The sequence below is a fragment of the Schistocerca piceifrons genome, chromosome X (genome assembly GCF_021461385.2).
Source record: "Schistocerca piceifrons isolate TAMUIC-IGC-003096 chromosome X, iqSchPice1.1, whole genome shotgun sequence".
NCBI classification, from domain to species: domain Eukaryota; kingdom Metazoa; phylum Arthropoda; class Insecta; order Orthoptera; family Acrididae; genus Schistocerca; species Schistocerca piceifrons.
Window position 1 is genome coordinate 153,112,250 of NC_060149.1, and position 17,353 is coordinate 153,129,602.

The following is a 17,353-nucleotide window of genomic DNA, read 5'->3' on the forward strand; positions in this document are numbered from 1 at the left end:
AGGATGGAACCTTTGAAAAGGACATTTTAGCTACTTCTCTACCACTGATGATATGCTCATCAATGCAACATTAAACTCAAATCTTCCTCCCTTCCTGAAAAGGGAGATACAGGGATTGAGAAACGTGGAATTCAATGTAATATAAAGTAATTCAAAAGTTGCTAGCCATTTGAATCTAATGGGATATCTATTTTATTCTATGTAAATTATGTGAAGGAGCTTCTTCCCGTTGTAACAGCAGTATATTGTTGACTACTGCAGCATCAAAGTGTTACAAGCGATTGGAAACAGGTGTAGATTATTCCCTGTTTCATGAAGTACTGTTAAACTAGATCCTAGCTATAGAACTATATCATTGATGTTAATCTGTTGTAAAAGTTAGAAACACATTTTGTGTGTGCTAATTATGATCTTTGTTTAATTATGATCTTTGTGAAGCTGAAAATCTGCTATGTAGAAATCAGCATGGATTCTGGAAGTAGTGACCATGTGAAATTTTGGTTTACTGTATTCACACTGAGGATACGGTAGTAACAATAGTACAAAGGTTGGCGCAACAGTTTTACCAGAACACATCTGGTACGCTTGTGCAATGTCCTGTTGTGAACAAACTTCCTGTCCACACACTACATTTGTACTGCCCCTGCCCACTATACTCATTACTCGCGGCAGTCAATCTACCGATTCCCGTAAGAGTTGGAGCAGTGAGTGTGCATCCACACTGAAGAAGATCATTGGCCGGTAAGCCTTATGTATATGAAGATACCATCTTCATATTCATAAACTGATAGAACGTTGGAGCAGCTTTGTGAATGAAGAGTCTGAAGCAATAAGGAGGAATTGTTGAATGTGAAAGTAACTTCGGACATACCCAAAAGGAGTTTTATAGAGCTATTACCTACTGAGTAGCGTTGGAAGTTTCAAAGAGCTGTAAAAACCAGAAAATAATAACAATGTTCAGGAAGACCTACAGAGGATCTAATGGCAATAAAGTCTCAGAATTTTTAAAAATCTATTGCACATAAATGTTACAGCTTCAGTGATCAGTCATTGTAAACAGTCACGACATTAAAGTAGCTACGAATGTGCATCATAAGCAATTTAAGCCGTAATGGCCACGTAAAAGTAGGTTTAGCTAAGGAAGATACCAACAGAAATACGTTGAAGGTATAGTACAAAGCCCTCAGTAAACTGATTCTTGATTACTTCTGATCAGTCTGGCACCTTTTTCAGATGGAATTAATGGAAAAGATTCAAAGAAGAGCTGGTTGTTTATCACGGGTTCGTGTAGTAGATGAATCATTCGCTCGAATTCTCTAAAATGTTCTTCAAACCAATTGCGAACAGTTGTGGCCCGGTAACATGGCGTATTATCTTCTATAAAAAATCCATTGTTGTTTGGGAACATTAAGTCCACGAATGGCTGAAGTTGGTTCTGGTTCGTTCAGCTGGTCCAGAGGACCCAGTCCATTACATGTAAACACGGCACACATGATTATGGAGCCACTACCAGCCTTCAGTGCCTTGTTGGCAACTTGGGCCCATGCCTTCATGGGGTCTGCGCCACACTCGCACCCTACCATCAGCCCTTACCAACTTAAATTGGGACTCAACTGACCAGGTGACGGTTTTACAGTCGTCTAGAGTTCAACCGATGTGGTCACCAGGAGAGAAGCAGCAGGCGATGTCCTGCTGTTAGCAAATGCACTCACGTCGGTCTACTGTCATAATCCATTAACGTCAAATTTCGCCACACTGTCCTGACGGATATGTTCGTCATACGTCCCACGATGATTTCTACAGTTATTTCAATCAATTTTGCTTGTGTGTTAGCATTGACAACTCTGCGTAGACACCGCTGCTCTCTGTCGTTAAGTGAAGGCCGTCGACCACTGCGTTGTCCGTGGTGAGAGCTACTTCCTGAAATTTGGTATTCTTGGCACTCATATGACACTGTGGACTTCAGAATATTGAATTCCCTAATGATTTCCGAAATGGAGTGCCCCAAGCGTCTTGCTGCAACAACCATTCCGCGTTTGAAGTCTGTTAGTTCCCGTCGTGGGGCCATAATCACCTTTTCACAAGAACGACCTTACTACATATGACAGTTCGCCAGCGGACTGCCGTTTTATATCTTGTGTATGCGGTACTACTGCCATCTGTCTATGTGCATATCGCTATCACATGACTTTTGTCACCTCAGTGTACCTACATATATACGTACATCCATTTCTTATAATTTGTATGGATATATAGTGAAACACTTTACACGAATACTTGTAGAACGTGGCAGACCTATATCAAAGTCAGTAACTCATGTATTTCTAAATGCTATAGAAACAGTTAAATAACAGTGTTTCCTGCAATTCTTTGTTAAGCCTGTTGTTACCTTTGGGTCTGTATGATCCAGGAAGGAGTTTCTAAGGGAATATTATTTTTATTTTTTAAACAGTAGTGTTTGAAACTTGGTGACTTTGTTTTTCGTTACATTCTACATAGCTTAAGGAACAAATAGGTTTTCTTCCTCTTTTTATAGCTTAATGTATTATACTTTTGTTCCTTGGGCCTGTATGACCTGGGTGTTTGAAAATTCACAGTGTGTACTAATATCAGTAGTAGAATTTTATTTATCTGTGTCTGAGATAGATGTGTATTGTTCTTAACGTACAAGAAAAATGACTCTGAGCACTATGGGACTTAACTTCTGAGGTCATCAGCCCCCTAGAACTTAGAACTACTTAAACCTAACTAACCTAAGGACATCACACACATCCATGCCCGAGGCTGGATTCGAACCTGCGACCGTAGCAGTCGCGCGGTTCCAGACTGTAGCGCCTAGAAGCGCTCGACCACTCCGGCCGGCAACGTACAAGAATGCAGGTCTTTGCTTGCATGTTGTTGAAATGTGTGAAGTTAGGCAACACTGCAGGTTGATTACTGTGTTCAAATTATGAAAGCATTATGGTGATTAGTAATGCTACATAGTTTGGTATGAACACAGTTCATATATCTAATGTAGTAATGTGCGTGAGGTTATCATCGTGAAACAATTTTTTCCTGATGATCAGTTAGAGGTGTTGCTAAATGCATCTGAAACTGAGGAGAATACACTGCTGGAATTAAAATTAGTACACCCTTTTAGAGGTTTCCAATTCGCTCAAGATTGATTGTTGTAACAGTTCATGGGTTCATATGAAGTACATGAAATGATTACATTTACAGATCAATAGCAGAAGCGGTTCTGAGATACCAGGTATCGACCCATGCTGAAACACCATATTAGGACGTGGTGTAGGCTCCATGGGCGGCACTGCATGCGCTGACTCTGGCATCCAGTTAACAGTACTGATAGTGAAGACTGTCATAGGATACATTATTTCATGCCTGCTCGACTTGTCATGTAGTTCTGTAAGAGTTGTTGGTAACATGCCTCCCGAGTCACTTCTCGATCCATCATATCCCGCACGTGCTCGATTGGAGACAAGTCCTTAGATAGTGCTGGCTAGGGAAGTTGCTGCACGTCTTGCAGAGCACGTTGATTTTCATGGTCAGTGTGTGGGCGAGCGTTATCCCGGTGGAAAAAGACATCACCTTCCTGTTGCAAGAACGGCAAAAGACATTGTGCACCTGCAGTTTACTAAAATCATATTAATCTTTTCTATCTCTGATCTGCGAGGACCAAGATTCTCTGAGATCGCTGTGGCTGATTTAACCGGCAAATCGTGTTTGCTCCCAAGGGATGGGTCCTCTAACCTAAAAAAGCCCATGTGCACGCTACACGCACTCCGCTGCCCTAGTAGCCGCTTCCTGCGTGTAGTGCACGCCTGACCTATTAAGGGACCCCTACAATTCTGCACGCGATAGCATAGGTCGAGAAATTTGCATCCGATACCGTCGCAGAGCCGTCTGAGCCTCTGGTTTAGACCTTCCACTCTGCTCCAAACCAGAGGACCGCGATCCACCATGGGTACGATGCTGTAAATAGACAGCTTAGCTTGCACCCCGTGTGCGTTGCTAGTTGCCTTCACCAAAATCAGCCAGCCGCCGAAAGGAGCCGAGGATGGCCTCAGAACCCAAGCGGCAGGCGTCATTCGTGCTGACATGTACCACTACATGCAGCCGGTTGCACCCAGTGCGCTCGATAGCCGCCGGCAGGGCCGCCTCCTCATCACGAATGAGATCTCCCGGCAAACATACTGAATGCACACTGGAATTCTTTCTCTCCTTGCTTGCTATCTCCCTGAGTGGCTCCCAATGACTAGCATACCCACCCTCTGTACTTGTCCAGACTGTGCAGGAAAATCGACCGCTGGCCCAGCAGGAGAGGCATCCCATGCTGCCTCAGAGTTATCATCAACACTGGGAAGCACCTCGTACCTGTTGCTAAGACGTTGGGAGACAGCCGCACGGCCTGCTCCCTCTTTCGCCTTCCACCGTGTGACACGCGAACCCATTACTGTCTGCCACCCACTCTGGAGTGAGGACGGACCAGTCAGATGTTGCGTATCGGAAGCCGCAGTGACGTCCGGGCCACCAGGGGATTCCAGTGACACCAAAGGTGTCGCAGGTCTTGTCACTGGCGCCCCGACGTCACCGCAACTTCGAGCATTACCTAGAAGCTTGTCGACGGTAGCCAACGCAGCTTCCAGCTATGTACGGCAGCAGCCAACTATCCTTGTGTCCGCTCACAACAAGCACAGTTCCTAGCCATGTCGTACTGTTTATAAAACAGATATGAGGTCTCAAATGGCGCTACTGAGTTTGAAAATATACCAAAAAAGAATAAAGTAACACTAAATGTTGGTGTGCAGATTTCTCACTGAGACCGCAAGCTATTAAACAGAAATAAATTTCTCTACACGAAATATTTACACTAGGAAGCCGTCCTACACAAGGATATTCACAAGACTTACGCAAAAACAAAAACTACGATTAATTTTCTAACCACTAGTCTACACAGTAAAATACACAGTACTGTTCACTTCTTTGCAGAATTACGTCAACGAAAAACAAATACTAAATTAATTTACAGTTTATCACACAAGTGCTGCTGCTGCTGCTGCTCCTCTGCTGCGTCCCCTCTCGGCCGGTGGCTGCCGCTACAACGACCGGAAATTTATTTAGCGCGCGGTGACGCTTGTAAAACTAGAGCGTCGCCCGCGTAGCTGCGCCTAAGTCCACTCACCGCCTTATAGGCGCGACCAATAAAGAAGGAAAAAAGCACTTTCCAACACTAGTGTGTAACACTTGTGTTAACGTACCGCTGCAATGCCTCGTCGCCGTTATTATCGTCGTCGCCTTAAGCGGTATGTTGCTGTGTACAGGTCATTGAAAGCAATTTACATTGACCTTACTGGACAATTAAATAATCAGCAGCTTATTGGTGGGCGTAGTGTTTTTAGTGGACTTAAAATGCAGTTGACGTGTGATGTATCAGCAGTGTTTGGTGGCAGCACATGATAGATTCGATCAACACACACATGTTAGAGATGCTTCGTGAACTCAAATGGGAATCCTTGGAGAGAACACGACGACCTTCTCGCAAAACACTATTGAGAAAATTTAGAGGACCAACCTTTGAAGCTGGCTTCAGAACGATTCTACAACCGTCATCGTACGTTTCGCACTAGGACGACGAAGATAAATCATTGCTCGTACAGAGGCAGGCAGACAGCCGGTTTTCCCTAGCTTTATTTGCGAGGCGAGTGGAACAGGAACGAAAACACACGTTGGAACAGGAACGAAAACACACGTAGTGGTACCAGATACCCGTCGCTACACAGCACAGTGTCGTTTTGCTGAGTATGTATATAGATGTAGCTCTTCATGAAACATCAGCTGCAACGTATTGCAAACTTAGGAACTTTTCCAACGGATTTCTGCAGGCAGACGCAAAATTTTAAATTAAAACTCTTCTCACAGCAAACTATTTTTGTTATATTGATTACATATCAATCAGATTACTGTTATTATTACACTTCGTATAAGATGCCCCTTAACTTTGCAAAACAAATGTTGAGTACCAATGGATTTGCAACAAGTGAAATGCAAACTTTGTGTGTGTGTGTGTGTGTGTGTGTGTGTGTGTGTGTGTGTGTGTGTGTGTGTGTGTGTACGGTGTCCCTTCGGATGTATCCGAAAAATACAGCAGTCATGATTTCGCATTCCCATTTATCGCGAACGGTCGCCGTACACCTTCGACTATCCGACCATACTTACCGTCCAACACAAATTCGTGTACGTCGCACACTACAGACGTAGTAATCCCTGTCTGTTATCCTAATGGCTTGTAGCCTCGCCCAGTTCCTGCAGGAGGTCGAACGAATCATTTTGTGAAGTTAAAATCACAAATTTAACACTAAAAGTTTAGAAGTTGCGAAGCAAAGATCTCCTAGTTACAGAATTTTCATGGTGTCTTGGTTCCAAACTTTGTCACCAAACAGGGACCATAAGAAGGTTTTTATAATTTCACAGTATCTGGTTATGAACCTTGCTATGTCGAATGCACTGTACTTACTCCAAGATGTGTTCTGTGACTGAGCGATAGTATAGGATTTTGAACTAGAAAACGTGTATATTCATCAGTTACCAACTGGAAGTAACTTTCATGCTGCAGCTGAGAGAAGAGCTCCTGACAACAATGCAGACACTTCAGCTCACTATGTGGTAAATCATTAAAGCTAGAGATCAAGAATAATTAAACTGTGGGCCGCTTCCAGAGCCATCTAAAGCCTCTTCTGTGTTCTATCATGATCTGCTGCTCAAGAAATTATACAAATATAAAGAAGGTACCTACAGATGGTTTAATTCATATGCTGCCAGGCAAAAGATGGTAGAAATATTTCATTTAATTTCCTTTCTTAGGATACAGGAAAATTCGCCATGGACTATCTGAAGACTTTGTTAGATTCTACGTTATTCTTGATTTTTATAAATGATTTACCAGTGTTGTTACTACAGTGTGGCCACAGTGCCAGACAGTGCCGGAGACGAAAACAGCCCTGCGCGCGTGCGTGCGTGTGCGGGAGGGAGTGCAAGCGCGTGGCGGGGGGGGGGGGGGGGATGATAACGGATTTTGTCCAGAAGCTGAATAATATCAAAGAGTCTACTTTTAAAAAGTACCTGTCTGCCACTCAGTGCCTCCTCTATGTGGCGAGCATCAATATATCCTAATTCATATAAAACCATTATGCGTAATTAACCCCATTGCTTCCCTCAAAACAGCTACACACATGCAATTTCGTGTCAATGATTTGATTGGTATAAACTAAAATTATTAGCAGTTACAATAATTTTAATTTTAGGTTCTATATGATTATCTACGTTACACCTTTGCTGTGATAATACGGTTTCAAAAGTATTTCCACCCATTTTCCTCCTCAGATCTCTTATGACAGTTAATTGTCATTTGTTCTTTGATCAGACCTGTCATCTTGTCGTGATTCACCATACGATTCATACACACCAGCAAGTAACAAAAAACCAATGTAGACTTCAAGTGTAATTTCATCAAATACTTCCCAGCTGCCACTTTGAATTTTTTGACCCACGATGTTAGTAATTTCCACTACAGTACTCTGAATTGTGGTTAATAAGAGCTCGAACAGACATTTTTATGAGACTGGATATAGCACATCATCTTGCACTATGAGTCAGTTTTATAACGTCTTCAATGCATACTTTTCCAGTTTGTGACAAACGTCGTAAGTTCTACACGATATTTGTACTTTGACTGAACCACTTGCATCTAGTCACGTGAGGTATCAGTGCCTGAACTGTCTTTCCATTCTGACGTACGATGAATGCTGTCGTCAGTGGTGAGCATCAAATGAAAGGTCCCATAATTAGTATCGCTTATTGAAGGTTATAATGCTAGATAGTATTAGGAACAGAAAGCTGATTGAAGCCAGACATCAGTTACAATGAAATCCTAAGTTCAGACTGGAATGTTTATCATAAGGATAGGTTAGTCGCCAATGGTGGCGGGGTGTTTATTGCAGTAAAAAATTTGATAAAATCTATCGAGGTTGTCACGGATTCCGAATGTGAATTAATCTGGGTGAAATTGAGTATCAAATAAGTCAAAAATGGTGATCGGATGCTTTTATAGACCACCTGGGTCAGGATCTGTAGTTGTACAGCACTTCAGACAGAGCTTACAGAATATGATTAGTAATTTTCTTGATCATGCCGTTGTAATAGGAGGTGACTTCAACTTGCCAGGTATAGGTTGGGAGTGTTATGCCATCAAAACTGATGCCAGAGACAGGGAACCTGTGGCATTGTTCTGGATGTCTTGTGCGAAAATTACGTTGAACAGATAGTTAGAGAACCAACTCGTGAGGGTAACGCCTTAGACCTTCTGGCAACAAACAGACCTGAACTTTAGTTAAACGTAGAGGAAGGTATCTATGTTCATAAGGCTGTGACAGCATCTATGACGACGGGTCCTACAAGGAATGTCAAGAAAAGTAGGAAGATATATTTGCTCAGCAAGGGTGACAGGATACCAATTTCAGAATATCTCAGCAGTCAGCTTCAAATATTCGGTGATGAGGACGAAGATGTGGAGGACGAAGATGTGAAGAACAACTGGAAAAAATTCAAATGCATCATTCAATATGCCCTAGACAAGTCTGTTCTGAGTAAGGTTTTAAGGGATGGGAAAGATCCACGATAGTTTAATAGCCGTGTTGGAAAAGCGCTACGTAAACAAAGAGCACTTTACCTCACATTCAAGGGAAGTAAAAAGCTAGCTGACAAACAAAAGCCAAACGAAGCGAAAATTAGCGTAAGGAGAGCAATGAGAGAAGTGTTCAATGTTTTCGAAAGTAAGACGTTGTCAACTGACATGAGTAAAAACCCTAAGAGATTTATGTCGTATGTAAAATCAGTAAGTGGGTCAAAATCATCTATTCATTCTCTCAGCGACCACACCGGCACCGAAACGGAAGATAACAGATAGAAGGCCGAAATACTGAATTCGGTCTTCCGAACTTCTTTCACCGCCGAAGGTCGTAACACTGCTCATCCTTTCAATCGTCGTGTGAACGTCGAAATGGCAGATATTGACACAGCCAATCGCGGAATTGAAGAGCAGCTACAATCTCTTAGTAGTGGAAAGGCTTCAGGACCAGATGAGATCCTGTAAATTCTATAAAGATTATGCGAAAGACCTTGCTCCCCTTCTATCAGTAATTTATTGTAGATCGTTTGAGCAACGAAAGGTACCTAACGACTGGAAAAAAGCGCAGGTCATTCCCGTTTTTAAGAAAGGCCTTAAGACAGATCCACACAATTATAGACCTATATCGTTGGCGTCAATCTGTTGTAGAATAATGGAATATGTTTTACGCTCAAGAATTATGATGTTCTTGGAAAATGAACAGCTCCTCTATAAAAATCAACATGGATTCCGCAAACAGAGATCCTGCGAAACTCAGTTCGCTCTGTTCTTCCATGAGATCCACAGCGCAGTGGACAACGGCGCTCAGGCTGATGCCGTGTTCCTTGATTTCAGTAAGGCATTTGACACCGTCCCGCATTGCCATTTAATGAAAAAAATACGAGCTTACGTAGTATCGGAGCAGACTTGCGATTCGATTCAAGACTTTATTGCAGATAGAACTCAACACGTCGCTCTTAACGGAACTAAATCGACAGATGTAAAGGTAACATCCGGAGTACCACAGGAAAGTGTGATAGGACTGTTGCTGCTGACAATAAATATATATATAATCTAGTAGAAAGCGTCGTTTGCTCTTTAGGGCTGTTCGCAGATGATGTAGTTGTTTATACCAAAGTAGCAACACTAGAAGATGGTAAGAATTTGCAGAACGACCTGCAGAGAATAGATGAATGGTGCAGACTCTGGCAGTTGACCCTGAACGTAAATAAATGTAACATATTGCGCACACATAGAAAAAGAAATCCACTACTGTACAGCTACACTGTTGATGACAAACAGCTGGAGACAGCGTGTGCCGTAAAATATCTAGGCGTAACTGTCCAGAGCGACCTTAAGCAGAATGACCATACAAAACAGATAGTGGGAAAAGCAGACACATGGCTGAGATTCATCGGAAGAATCTTAAGGAAATGTAACTCATCCACGAAAGAAGTTACATAAGGCGCGTTTCGTCACCGGTTCGTTTAGCTGGCGAGAGAGCGTTACGGAGTTGCTAAACAAACTTCACTGGCAGACTTTACAAGAGAGATGTTGCGCGACACGGATAGATTTATTACTGAAATTTCGGGTCAGCACTTTTCAGGAGTAGTCAGACAACGTATTACTTCCCCTTACATACATTTCGCGTATTGACCACGAGGTGGTAATTCGAGAAATTAGAACCAATACAGAGGCTTACCGTCAGTCATTCTTCCCACTCACTATTTGCGAGTGGAACAGGGTAGGAGGGGTAGATTTAGCTTCTGCATTGCTTCGATATCTTTCTTTAATCTATCTGGTTGGGATCCCAAACATGATAGCAGCACTCAAGAATATTACACGGCTGTTTCTCCTACTCGTCTGCATGAACTTAAATTTTTCTACTTTTGGAGCTAGCTTCCATTCATCACACCAACAAGAAATTTTGTCTGAGAGGAAAACCTATGAGTGCGAGGACGCAAAAGAACAATGATGTTTACAGCATTCGACACTTCTCAATATTGTTTACCATGCAACCACAATATTGGCTGCTAATGGCAACATGGGGCGGGACTGGAGGTATATCCAGTGGTGAGCACGGCGTGAAGCTACCGAGCGCAGTTGAACTACTTAGTCTACAGTGTTACAGTGCTAGTGGTGTTCATACAAAGCAGAGCAATGGCAACAATAAATAAAGCACACATTGCGTTATATTTGCAACAAGAGTTGCCGAAGTTGACATTACGTTAGAAAGGGACCCAAGGAATTTCGCAGAGTGAGAAAGAAGTGGCAGACGAAATATTAGCGTTTCTGCAAGATAAGTGGGTCGTATACGCCCGACTGTGCAGATAATGTTCATGAAGAGTACAATGACAACGATACATGCTTAACAAGAGAAAATGATACTAAAACAGCTGTTGAGCCATGTGATTCATCATTCTTGTCGGATAGGAAGTCACAAATCACGTCACCGGTGAAACGTAGTAAAGGACAATAATTACGTACATGGAAGATCACTCACATCATAGTAGTAAAAAAAAAAAAAAGTTAACAGATTTCGAATAATTCCGCAGCAATATGACCGTTTATTGGATAAGAAAAACTACGGACATTCAGGGGAGGACAAGGCGCACTTGTTACAAAAACTGGTGTTTGCACGCTTCAAGGATGCTCGATAAAACTTTACAGGATGTGCATGATAGTTACCCAATACGCTGTGCATCAAATTTCGCCCGACCTAGATTACAGTGATTTCAGGGGAAGCAGTGGATGATGTGGACGGTTGCATAACTTCAAACAGTGCTACAGAATTGGAAGTTGAGAGATAACGAAATTTCAGACAAAACATCAACTTGACGACGCACAGCAACTGTCAAATCGACCCGAAAATCTGTAGATGAGATAAACAAACTGATCCCATCGTTCAGTAAGGAATTTATTTTCAACTCCGACCGTTTGGGATTTAAAGAGGAAATACATGTGAGAAGAAACCTGGAAGTTAGAGGTACGAAGAGAGTTGTATCAAGATCAACTACATCAATATCTTAACGCACTCGTCTACAATTATGCCCAATGTTAATCTGGATGGTAAATTGACTGGAAAGTTATTGTACTGCGAGAAGTTGGAGGTACTCTGCCCCCTACGATTCTCTCTCGTGTGTGTGATTTTGCAAGCACAATAGGGAATATTTACGTCACAGCACGCAAGAGTAGGAAAATGGACGTAAGAGAATTACAACTATGGTATGAGCAGTGCTTTTGAACATTGGCTGGTCAAAATAACTTGGTTTTGATCGATTCTTGGTCTGTGTATAAAAAGCATATATCTTTAGAGAGAACTATCCCTCCTGAAATGTGACATTGTAGTTCACCCGGAACTACTGGACAAATTCAGCCTCTGGATGTTCGTTTTTTCCGTGTCAATAAAACTATCGCATTATCTGCATCCACGCCTTAAAGGATAGCCAGTTTCACGATAAGCTCCACGACAGTGTTTCGCATTCGGTTGCATGCCATCACATTCCGTCAGTTCTTATCACCCCTCCACACGAATGTGATTCTATATGCATTCTTTTAGAGTGGATATCTAGCTGAACGTCCTGCACTGTTTGTAACTCCCAAGGAGTCCGCCTTCGATCTTGATGGTGCCAACCTTTGTGATCGCCGTGGCGCGCCATTTTTGATTCGGTGTTCATGGTGAAAGTTAATCGATTATTTCGATCATTTCTTGAATGTCGACGATGACCATTTTGTGAAGTGTAGTACATCCATTTCGTAGAAGGTCGATCTCTGCTCTTCCCGGACACCCATTTTCTGTCGCCCACCTGATGCACATGGCGAGTCATTAGCTGCTTATATTTTTCCTGTCATAACTGTTAACACTTTCAAGTGAGCATTGCTAAAGATTGAACATGCTACCTCGCACACAAGGGGTTTCTTGTAAGTCATCTTGTATTCTCCTATGGTCACTCAATGACGATATCCTCCTGTACAAGACAGCATCATCAGTCAGCACACAGTCATAGATTGCGGCTAGCTCTGTCCGTCAGATCGTTAATGTACAGGGTGGACTCCCATGAGAAACGAGTGATCGTAAGCCAATACAACTTTGTGGAAACATTTTTAAGGACCTGCAGAAGAGAAATAACGAATAAACCATTGAAAGAAACACATTTTAATTTCCACATGACAGGGTTACAAATGTTAATTGCATACCATGTTTACGTTCCAGGTTACAAACGTTGCTCAGTGTGACGACCATTTGCATCCACGACAGTCGGGATCCGCACTAGAGATTGCTCTAGTGTTACCTGAAACAACGGCGGACCAAGGAATGTTCAGCTGTCGTGACACAGCTCGTGCACTGCTTGAAGATCGCGCATTGCGTCCAGCAATCTCAGCCATGGCAACAGTAACTTCAGCAATTTGTGGTGCAGTTGGCCGTCGGCCTCTCCCAAGAGCGGTTTCCAAATCTCCAGTTAATCTGAACTTCAGAATCATGTTCAACCCCAAAGCGGAAAGAGGACCTCTCAGTATTCCTTTAATGAGTCGATACTCGAGAAGAGCAGCATCGTATTGACGAGTAAAAACCTGCTCACCTTGTCCAGACCCATGTTGATTGTCTGCAACTATAATGCAAACCGATGACTGTGTTTCAACCCTAACAAGGGGAGGCCGCCAATTGTGAAATTCAGATTCGATTCATACTGCGCATAATAAAAGCTCATGGCCAGAGGTGTAATGTGGCAAAGCACCAAGATGCACTTCTCAGCCGTTGTCGAGAAAATCGACAGTTAAAATAAACCGTTGCGGTGAAATGCCCTCTACGGTTAATAATTTTATACAGCGTCGTGGCGCAGCGGTAAGAGCTCGGGTTTGTAATCGGAGGGTCGCCGGATCGAATCTCGCGCCGTGCAACATTTTTTATTATTAGTTGTTTGTAATTCAAATATATATATATAAACTATTAATGAATTGCTTATGCATTTTGGTGAAGGCGGATCGCTCTCCAATTGTACCGCCTCCATTTTTCCGTTTGTTTAACAGGGTGTACCAAAGCTCTCACGTCCGCACTGATTTTCGACGATGTTATAAGTTGCGCTAGGGACCGCATCTACCTTCTTTCGAAGTTAGCAGTCAACTACGCTTTTATGCGGCGGCTCGTTTCGGCCCATTCAACATCTGTCCTTCAAGTGTAACGAGCGAGTAACGGAGCTTATATTTCATACCTGCCACAGCAAATTTGTGTTCGTGGGGTTTCTATTCTAATTCGAACGTTTGACTTACGCTATACGTATTCCTTTCGGGATATCGTTTCTACGTCTTCCGTTAACTATACGTGGTTAACATTATGAAAACAATTAATAACATTTGTGAAATACAACTTTGTTTGCGGAAAACATAATGATGTTCGAAGTCGCCAGTTTTTCCACGACAAACGACTTTCAACAACTTATTATATGCATAATTGTTGCAACTGATTGCCGGGAATTATATATATATATATATATATATATATGTGTGTGTGTGTGTGTGTGTGTGTATAGACACATTTGAATAACAAAAAACAAATACTAAAAAAAAATTGCATGGCGCGAGATTCGATGCGGCGACCTTCGGATTACGAACCCGAGCGCTTACCGCTGCGCCACGACGCTGTCGATAATTATTAATCGTTGAGAGTATTTCACCGCAACGATTTCTTGTAACTGTCGATTTTCTCGACAACGGCTGAGAAGTGCATCTTGGTGCTTTGCCACATTACACCTCTGGCCATGAGCTTTTATTATGCGCAGTATGAATTGAATCTGAATTTCACAATTGGCGGCCTCCCCTTGTAAGACACCGTACCGGTACCGGCGCTTAAGGGCAAGTCATGATACTAACACTACTAACAACAAAAATCTTGCAGCGCATAAAGTTGGGTACCCATACGGTAAATTGTTTTCTGTGTACACTGGCTCAAGTAGCGAAAGTTTAATTGTAGCTACTCTGTATGTGGAGAATAATAGCGGTCCTGTCACACTTCCGTTGGGCACACCTGATGATGAACTTATTACTGATGAACACTCACCATTGAGGGCAACATACTGGCTTCTGTTACTTAAGAAGTCTTTGAGCCCTTCACTTATCTGTGACCCAACTCCGTATGTTCGTACCTTCGTGAACAGCCTGCGGTGGCGCACTGTGTCAAACGCTTTTCAGAAATCGATGAATATTGAAACTGCCTGTTGGCGCTTCATCCATGGTTTACAGGATGTCATGGGAGAAAAGGGCAAGCTGAGTTCTGCACGAGCGATGCTTTCTAAATCGGTACTGATTTTTGGACAAAAGCTTACCTCTGTCAAGTAATTTTATTGTATTCGAACTGAGAATATGTTCAAGGAATCTGCAGCAAACATGAGTCATCTGCGCCTTTTTCCATTCGCTTGGGACTTTGCACTTACCATGCTTTTCGGTTTCTTCTTGTTAATCTTCATTCCATATTCTTCTGATTTTGTGTTTATATCATCTAACATTTGTTCCATCTGTCTTGCACTCTCTGCCATCACAACCATGTCATCTGCAAATCTTACACACTCCACTCTCCGAGACCCCCTATATAAGCTCCTCTCCTTCCATCAAAACTTTCACTAATAATTTCCTCCAGATGTATATTGAACAGTGTTGGTGATAAACAACAACCATGTCTTACACCTCTTTCCAGTCCTATTTCTTCACTCATCACACCTCCTATTCTTACTCTTGCTCTCTGGTTCAAATACAAATTTCTATGTAGCCTTCTATCCCTCCAGTCAACTCCATGTTTCCTGAGGATTTCTATCAGTCTGTCCCATCTGACACAGTCAAAACCCTTTTCAAGGTCAATGAACACAACATACACCTCCCTTTTCTTCTCCATATACCTCTCCCCTATCACTCTCAGTAACCCAATGGCATCTCTAGTTCGCACTCCTCGCCTGAAACCAAATTGTTCATCTCCTATTACGCAATTCAGCTTTCCATGTAGCCTTCTGTTCAGTCCTCAGCAAGACTTTGGCTGCATGCGATATCAGGCTCACTGTTCTATGTTCCTCTCACTTTTGGCTGTTCTTTTTCTTTTCTATAGGTATTAATATACTTTCTGTAAAGTCCTTTGGCCATTTTCCTGTCATGTATATTTGATTAAACAATTCAGTCAACTCCCTTTTCCCTTCTTACATCTACATCTACATCTACATCTACATTTATACTCCGCAAGTCACCCAACGGTGTGTGGCGGAGGGCACTTTACGTGCCACTGTCGTTACCTCCCTTTCCTGTTCCAGTCGCGTATGGTTCGCGGGAAGAACGACTGCCGGAAAGCCTCCGTGCGCGCTCGAATCTCTCTAATTTTACATTCGTGATGTCCTCGGGAGGTATAGGTAGGGGAAGCAATATATTCGATACCTCACCCAGAAACGCACCCTCTCGAAACCTGGACAACAAGCTACACCGCGATGCAGAGCGCCTCTCTTGCAGAGTCTGCCACTTGAGTTTGCTGAACATCTCCGTAACGCTGTCACGCTTACCAAATAACCCTGTGACCAAACGCGCCGCTCTTCTTTGGATCTTCTCTATCTCCTCTTTCAACCCGACCTGGCACGGATCCCACACTGATGAGCAATACTCAAGTATAGGTCGAATGAGTGTTTTGTAAGCCACATCCTTTGTTGATGGACTACATTTTCTAAGGACTCTCCCAATGAGTCTCAACTTGGCACCCGCCTTACCAGCAATTAATTTTATATGATCATCCCACTTCAAATCGTTCCTTACGCATACTCCCAGATATTTTACAGAAGTAGCTGCTACTAGTGTTTGTTCCGCAATCATATAATCATAGAATAAAGCATCCTTCTTTCTATGTATTCGCAATACATTACATTTGTCTATGTTAAGGGTCAGTTGCCACTCCCTGCACCAAGTGCCTATCCACTGCAGATCTTCCTGCATTTCGCTGCAATTTTCTAATGCTGCAACTTCTCTGTATACTGCAGCATCATCCGCGAAAAGCCGCATGCCTTTAACAGTTCCGCAGGAATCTGATCAATTCCCATTGCCTTTCCATTTTTCATCTCCTTCATAGATTCTTCAATCTCACTAGTTAGTACCTCTGTAAACAACCCCTAAATACCAAGGCGTGAGTGAGGCGAATGGTTGTTGAGTTGCTATAAAGAAACCTCTGAGGAACCTGCCACACCTCTGTTGTGTAAGGATTATGCAAGCATGTGGGTTCCTGGCTGGGTGGATCCTAATTTCCTTAGCTACTCTTGGGACCAAGATCGAAATATCGAACTTCGATAAATCAACTTGCAGCAGGATCGATGTGCTGCTGGTGTGTATCAACACCCAACTCAACGTGAGAGTAGATGTAACCAATCCTCCTAAAAAAGAATTATAAAAAGTTTAATTTTGTAAGAGCAGAACACATGTGGCTAGTAAAAATGGATTCTTGCTAGTTCAAAGAAAAGAGGCAGCTTAAAGAATACTTTCAGAAGCTTGTAGATGACATTGTTGACACAACAAATTCTACAAAGCGGTTGAGGAGGAGGCGGAGGAGGAGGAGGAGGAGGAGGAGGAGAGTAGTGTTTAATGTCCCATCGATAACGAGGTCATTAGAGGCGGAGCACAAGCTCTGATTAGAGAAGGACGGGGAAGGAAATCGGCCGTGCCCTTTCAAAGGAA

General features: G+C 42.7%; 1 protein-coding gene across 1 annotated transcript in view; it reads left to right on the forward strand.

Annotated features, from left to right (window-relative positions):
• LOC124721225 (ATP-dependent DNA helicase Q5-like) overlaps window positions 1-17,353 on the forward strand; it is a 309,692-nt gene that overhangs the window by 24,640 nt on the left and 267,699 nt on the right. The window lies entirely within an intron of this gene.